General features: G+C 47.1%; 1 long non-coding RNA gene across 2 annotated transcripts in view; it reads right to left on the bottom strand.

The window, feature by feature from the left end:
• Nucleotides 1-348: 348 nt before the first annotated feature.
• LOC118539594 (uncharacterized) overlaps nucleotides 349-7,741 on the bottom strand; it is a 48,477-nt gene continuing 41,084 nt past the window's right edge. Inside the window, exons 4-5 of one of the 2 annotated variants that reach the window (XR_013444507.1) lie at nucleotides 2,618-2,746; nucleotides 349-2,320 (exon numbers count right to left, since the gene is read on the bottom strand). This is a non-coding gene — a long non-coding RNA (uncharacterized LOC118539594). The remainder of the gene's footprint in view (nucleotides 2,321-2,617; nucleotides 2,747-7,741) is intronic. The other variant, XR_013444508.1, reaches the window with a different exon arrangement.

The following is a 7,741-nucleotide window of genomic DNA, read 5'->3' as shown; positions in this document are numbered from 1 at the left end:
GGAGCCTAGGGACCGAGCCTGTCCCTTTACCTTTCAGCAAGTTGTTTGGAGACGTTCAACAAGAAGTCTGCAAATGAGTGTTTGCTTTGCAGAGAGCAGAGGTCGCCAGCTACGGCTTGCGGACCAAATGCAGCCCGCAGAGCAAAGCCGGTCCCGCTGTTTTTGCAAATAAAGTTTTATTGGCACACAGCCATGCTCGTTGGTTTGCACACCGTGGCTGCCAAGTTTGCCAAGCCCCCCAGCCCCGGAAGAGAGCTTGTGAATTTAGTGGCATCCCCCCCGTTCCCTTCCCCTCCTCCCAAAACACACGGCACGCAAAAAAAGAGAGATTGATTTTTAACAAGCGTATCAAAGCTTTCATATTTATTCAATGACATCAGAACTTTTACATTTAGCAAATGAGCGTTGTCCTTCCAAGAAGTTCCCCTGGGAGATTGCACACTTATTCCAATGCTGCCGCCAGGGCCCTGGACATCTCGGGGGGGGGGCTACTCCTCAGAGCCCAGTTCTGTGACACCCGAGAAAATCCCCTTCACCTTTTTTGGACCCAAAGTAGTGCGGCCTTGTTGGAACATCGGCCTCGTGGCCGTGGATCAAATGCTGGCCAATGAGAAGAAAAAAACAAACCAATCAATGTAGCCCTCAGGCTAGCTCAAGGAATTGGCTGCAGGTTCTGAATGGAGTTCCCTCAAAAGCATTCCGCAGATTTCTTCAGGAAAAGAAAAAAAAAAAGAGGTCAGCCTTACCCAAGGGATTGGGAGTCAGAGTTCTATCCCAGAAACACCTTTTGGGATTTGGGTGTGTGTTTTCAGCATTTGGGCCATGTGATCTCTCACCGGGGGCTTTCTGTCCCTCTTCAGGGACTGCTGTGGGCAGGCCAGGCTTGCTGGGGAAGGTGTCAGCATTTGGGGGTCACTCCTGTCTCCTGGACCGGACCGCCTGCTGTGTGCTCTGGACTGTGGAGGGGTGGGGGGCTCTGGAGTTGGATGGTTTCTGAAAACCACGACATGCCTGCTTTCTGCTCCCCATTTCTGCTTTCTCCTCTTCCCGAAGCTCGTTCTGCAATGGGGATAGCGCGCGGCCAGCCCTTGAAGCAAAAAGATAACCAGCTCAGCAAGTTGCGTTTCGGTGTGTTCTTTCTTTTTCTTTCTTTCTTTCTTCTTTTTTTCCCCCAAGAGCCACTGCCTCCCACACAAAACGTCTGCATTTCCTGAGCTCACAGTGGCTTCGCTGATTTCTGCTCAGCTGCATCTCAGACACAGGCCCGGGGTGGGGTGGGGGAGTTACTCAGATCCGCGTTCGTGCTTATACTTGCCATGAGCTGGCGTGGAGAAGTACGATCGAGTGGGTTACTGAGAGGCGAGGAGGATTAGGACTGGAGCCCTGAGTGTAAATTCCTCCCCAGGGCTCCTGGGTTCGCCCCCCAGCCTGGCTCTGAGGGGGTGAGGCCGGCGCTCTCCAACCCACTCTCAGTTCCCGAGGAATGGAGATCTAACAGGGAGAGATTTCGGATGGGAGGCTCTGGTGCTCTTCTGAGATTTTCTTGCTCCAGGGAGCCGAATTTAAACTTGAGCTGTTATCTCTAGCCCTGGGTGAGGGGTGGGGCCTGGGCCTCGCGAGCCCCAAGGACACCGGGAGCCTCTGACCACTCACCAGAGGCCGCGCAGGGGGGGAATGCTGGCCGCACCGTCCGGGCGTCCGCACCGCGAGATTCTGCATTAACATGTACGTCTTTCCCAAGTATGTCGATCTGGCCCCCCTAGACTCTTTCGGGGGTAGGAATGATGTCTTCTGCTGTTCGGGCAGCACCACACAGGGTCTCTTGAATGAGGGGCACATGAAGGGCCGAACTGTCCACAGTGGTATGGGAAATAGCGAGCAAATGGGACTCTGGGCGTTGGGTTTTACCCTTGGAGTGGAGTGTCCACTCTGCTGGTACTTAATAATCAAGAGGCCTTTGGGTGTGAATCCTCTGAGTGTTGAATCCCACAGGATTTCCATCCATCAGGCAGCATTTGAGGGAACTTGTGCTTTGTTCATAAAAAGCCTGGCATAAAAAGTCTGGTCCTTGGGAGATGTCCAAACTGGCATGGCTCTCCAGCTAAGGAAAAGGTGGAAGAGAGGCTTCTTGCAAGAGAGCTCTTTACTTTGCAGTTTCGACAAAAGAAAGGGGGTGGCTTCAGAAATGTTTGCTGGAAAGCTCAGAACCTCAATTTTGATGCCGAGCAAGGGAGAAGTGATGTTGGCACGGGCCTCGTTTGGGCTCCCTTCTTAGTATTCACAGGAGTGAAGAGCTCCATTTAGTAGGTTGGACACGTTCCTGTGGGCAGAATTTCTGGAGGTGGAATGATGACTTTCTCTTCCTGCTGGTAGGGGTGGGGGGTGGGGGTGGGGGGGACGTGCGGCGTGGGGGCGGGGAGGTGGGAGCACTGAAGATGGGGGGCAGCAATGGAATGCGGGGACTATTGGCCAAAATTCCTCTCCACTGCTCTCCAGGAAAGCTGGGACTGTTCAGAAGGGCCACCAGACATCTGGGCCACTCGGTCCTGCCCTGGGTCTTATCGCTGGCCAATGGTTTCCATGAGTGTTCATGGGACATCTGTGTCCCAGGCCTTACCTGTCACTGATTAACCAGTCTCCAGCAGCCACTAGAAGTTTTGAGAAGCCACTCCCCGCTAGCCCCTTTTTTCCCAGCCAGCCATGGGGGGCTGTTTTTTCTTCTTTCTATATCAAGGGTCTGTCCCATCTGGAAATTTTAAAAAAGCACCTTTCATGAGTGCCAGAGGCAATTCATGCTAGGAGAGGGTAGGCCCTGGCCTTAGGGAACTACTGGGGACTCATCTTAAGCCCCAATTCAAGCTTCATGGGCTCCCCACTTAGTTTACCGCTTCTGCCTGGGGACTGCTGCTCTACTCTGAGGGTTACATCTGATTCATTCATTCATTGGTTCATTCATTCAATTCATCCATCATGTATTCATCTAATATTCATCCTACCATGTACCAAGCTTTAACCCAGGCGCCATGTTACAGTGTGGAGCAAAACCAGACAAGGTCCCTGTTCCCATGGAGTATACATTCCTGCCAGAAAAGATGGACAATAAACAGACAAACACACACACACACACACACACACACAAGGAAAAGATTCAAGAGTGGCAGGTGCCACACAGCAAATAAAAGCAGGGTAATGTGGGGGCGCCTGGGTGGCTCAGTCAGTTAAGCATCCGACTGTTGGTTTAGGCTTGGGTCGTGATCTCAGGGTCCTGGGATGGAGCCCCACATCGGGCTCTGCGCTCAGCGGAGAGTCTGCTTGAGATTTTCTCTCTCCCTCTGCCCCTCCTGCTCATGCTGTCTCTCTCTCTCTCAAATAAATGGATAAATCTTTAAAAAAAAAAGGAAAGAAAGAAAAAGAAAGAAAGAAAAGAAAGAAAGAAAGAAGAAAGAAAGAAAGAAAAAAGAAAAGAAAGAAAGAAAGGAAAGAAAGAAAGAAAGAAAGAAAGAGAAAGAAAGAAAGAAAGAAAGAAAGAAAGAAAGAAAGGAAAGAAAGAAAGAAAGAAAGAAAGAAAGAAAGAAAGAAAGAAAGAAAGAAAGAAAGAAAGAAAGAAAGAAAGAAAGGTAATATGGTAGAGTGACTGGGTGGGCAGGGACAGCATCCATGAGGAGATGACCATGAGCCTGAGATGCGAAGGATGAGTAGCCAGACTTTCAAAAATGAGGGTTAAGGCTGAGCTGGAGCAAAGAGCTGACTATGAGTTGGACACATGGCATACAGAGAGGAACAAGAAAGGTCTCTGCCCTCCAGAGTTTCTAATCTAGATGGAGAGACAGAAAAGAGGCAGTTACAATTCAGCTAGATCAATACTATGACAGGAAGAATACGTAGAGAGCTCTGGGAACACAGAGCAAGGGCCCCGAAGGCTGAGTGTGAGGGCCAAAGTAAGCCTTCTGGAGGAAGTGACATTTAAGCTGTGACGTGAAGGATGAAAAGTCAGCCAGGTCAACAGGGTGAAGGTGAGGTGAAGAGAAGGGAGGACATTCTTGAAGGGCCAATGCTCCCAGTGCATAGGCACGTCTGGGGGACCAAGGAAAGTTCCCAGAGCTTGAGGAAGGAAGGGGAGGGAGTCCTGGGACGGGAGCCTGGAGAAGTAGACACAGTCATGTCATGGATTTGGGATTCATATTTTGATGACAATGGAGGACCCATCAAACAGTGTTAAGTGGGGGAGAGACATAATCCAATCTATGTTTTGAAAAGACCATTGTTCTGGCTGCTATGGGGAAACTGGGCTGTAGGGGAGTGAGAGTGGAGGCAGGAAGATCAGTGAGGAGTGAGTCCAGTTATCCAGGTGAGAGAGGATGTTGGCTTAGATCAGGGTGGTGGATGGAGATGAGATCCACGAGATATTTAACATGCTCCTGTGGGGCACCTGGGTGGCTCAGTCGGTTAAGCGTCTGCCTTCAGCTCAGGTCATGATCCCAGAGTCCTGGGATCGAGTCCCGTGTTGGGCTCCCTGCTCAGCGGGGAGTCTGTTTCTCCCTCTCCCTCTGCCCCTCCCCCCTGCTCGTGCTCTCTTTCTCTCTCTCTCTCAAACAAATAAAATCTTTAATAAAAACATGCTCCTGTATCTCCTGTATTTTTTGTACACTGGTGGTTGAATCTAAAGGATTAATCAGATTTGGGGTTATTTATTTATTTATTTATTTAGCCAGACCACTTCATTGGTGGTGGTGTGTGCTTCCATTGGGAGGTACAAAAATGTGATAATGCTTCTTTGTGTGATGTTAGCAGCTATTGCTAATATGGCTAATCTCATGCATAGATTTCCACTGAGGATTGCAACATGGTGGTATTAGAATTCTACCATCCCATCTTCACTTATTAGCTGGAAATACTTCAATAAATAGAAATGTCCCCTCATGTACTATATGGTGTTATAGTGGTACCATTTCTATAGAAAGGCAGGAGGGATGCTTGATTCTCTCCCTCTATTTACCAGTTCCTAAAATAATGAGTTGGATCCTTAGCACCCTCCAAAAGTGACCAATAATTTCTTCCCCATCTCACGCCAGTCAAGCTGTCACCCCCATCATCCCACCTAAATGGCTCTAGTCAAGGTCATCAATGATCTTCATGATACTAAATCCAATGATATAGCCTCCACCTAGGTTAAGTCTCAGCATTTGACACACTCTTATTGAAACATTTTTTCGCTCTTTTCTTCCAGAACAATCCACTCTCCTGGTTTTCTTCCCACCTCAGTGACTGCTCCTCAGTCTCCTTTGTTGATTCCTCCTCTTCTGACTTCTTTTTTTAAAATTAATTTTTAAGTAATCTCTACGTACAATGTGGAGCTTGAACTCATGACCCCGAGATCAAGAGTCACATGCTCTACCAACTGAGCCAGCCAGGCGCCCCCTCTGACTTCTTTTTTTTTAAATTGAGATATAATTCACATACCATAAAATTTACCCTTTTATAGTGTACAATTAAGTGGGTTTTAGTGTACTCACAGAGTTGGTAATCATCACAATGATCTAATTCCAGAACATTCTCATCACTGTAAAAAGTAACCCTTATTTATGAACACTCTCCATCCCCACCCACAGCCAACCATGAATCTACTTTCCATCTCTTTGGATTGACCCATTCTTTTTTCTGACTTCCTAGCATTGGAGTGCTCTAGAGTTCAGTTCCTCTTCCTCTTTATCTATCCTTACCCCTTGGTGATCTCATCCAGTTCCATGGATTTATTTTTTTTTTTTAAGATTTTTTAATTTATTTGACAGAGAGAGACACAGCGAGCGAGGGAACACAAGAAGGGGGAGTGGGAGAGGGAGAAGCAGGCTTCCTGCCGAGCAGGGAGTCCGACATGGGGCTCGATCCCAGGACCCCGGGATCATGACCTGAGCCAAAGGCAGACGCTTAACCGACTGAGCCACCCAGGCGCCCTCCCCCCAACCCCCATTCCATGGACTTAAATACAATCCACATACTGATACCACCATCATGGGCCTCTCCCCTCAATTCTCGACTTGGATAATCCACCTCCCTACTTAACTTGTCCACATGGATGTCTAATAGACCTCACAAAACAAGCTGCTGAGCACCTAGAATCTGCTCCCCCTGTCTGGTCATCATCTCAGATTATGACAATCCCATCTTTCAGGTTGCTCAGGCACCAAAACCTTGAAGTCATCTTTGACTCGTCCCTTCTACTCACACCCGACATTGACTAAATCAGGAAATCCTGTTGGCTCTAACTTCAAGATATATCCAGAATTTGACCATGTCTCCCAAACTCCACTGCTATTACTCTCGTCCAAGCTGCCATCATTTCTCATCTGATTATGTCAAGAATCTTCCTGCTGCCACCCTGTGCCTTCTATAGCTTTTCAACCCAGAAAAGGATGGTTCTTTAAATATTTAAGTTTGATGATAATGATGGCATTGTATAATAAGACCTATGACGTGCCGGGCACTGCAAGGCCTTACATGATCTGGCCCCGTTACTTCTCTGACCTCATTTCCTACTACTCTGCCCATCATTCATACCACTCTACACCGGTTTTCAGTAGACTAAAGATCTATTAGAGAAGGGATTTGGGTTTCTTTTTTTAAAAAAATATTTATTTATTTAAGTCATCTCTACACCCAACACGGAGCTCGAACTCATGACCCCGAGATCAAGAGTCATACGCTCCACCGACTGAGCCAGCCAGGCGCCCCAAGGTTTTGGTTTCTTTATTAACTGCTGTATTCTCAGCACCTAGAACAGTGCTTGGAAAATAGGTACTCAATAAATATTCGTTAAATGACTGAATGATTATACCAGGTAATGCCAATGAACAGACACAAACTGTGCCACTAGACACCCGACATTTATGACATCACCTGATTTTCCTAAGAACCCTACAAAGTTGTATTACATCCATATTTTGCAGATGTGGAAACTGGAGAGTTAACTGCAACTCACACATCTGGTAAGTGCTAGACTTCCCAATCAAGCTTCCAGAGGGTCACGGTGTGGCTGCTCTTGCCTCCTCTCAAGCTACCTTGTCTCGAGAGAGTATTCTTCTATGGATATCTATGGGACTCTCAATGCGAACATGTAAATGGGGCCCAAATAATGACATTTACGTTTGAGAAGTTGTCCAGGCTGTGCTTTGTGGGTTTATTTTTCTTTCATGGTTTCGCATCTTTGGAGCTACAGCCACAAAGGACAGACGTGGTCCTGCTCAGACACCAGAGATGACGGAACTGACACACGCATGAGTGGGAAAGAACAATGTGACGGGACAGAAGATGAATTATTTTCTGGAGTGAAAATTGTGTACAGTGGAGGCAATTTATCATGCCATATCATCACTGAAATTATCTCCCTGCTGCCTGCCAGCCCATCAGAAGCTTTGCTTCAGTGGCTTCTTTAGTGTTATCTAAGCAAATGAAATATGCTTGCTTCTAGCTTTGTTTATGCAATTTTTTTGTACTGCTTTAGTAAGAGAATGTGTTTTAATAACTTTATGTACTTTATAGATAGTCATAGATAGTTGTGACAATATTTTTGCAGCCGGATAATAAAATAAGCACTGCATTCTGGACAGGGTCAGATTGACCAACACTTGCTGGCAGAATCCTTTATATTTGATGCCAACTCTGCTAAATTAAATACAGTTAAAGCAAAATCACTTTATTATGAGCATAAAGATCTGGTGGGTTTTCCACATGGCTGGACTTTAGT

The sequence above is a fragment of the Halichoerus grypus genome, chromosome X (genome assembly GCF_964656455.1).
Source record: "Halichoerus grypus chromosome X, mHalGry1.hap1.1, whole genome shotgun sequence".
NCBI lineage: Eukaryota > Metazoa > Chordata > Mammalia > Carnivora > Phocidae > Halichoerus > Halichoerus grypus.
The sequence above is the reverse complement of the archived record's forward strand: the minus strand, read 5'-3'. Positions and strand labels throughout refer to the sequence as shown.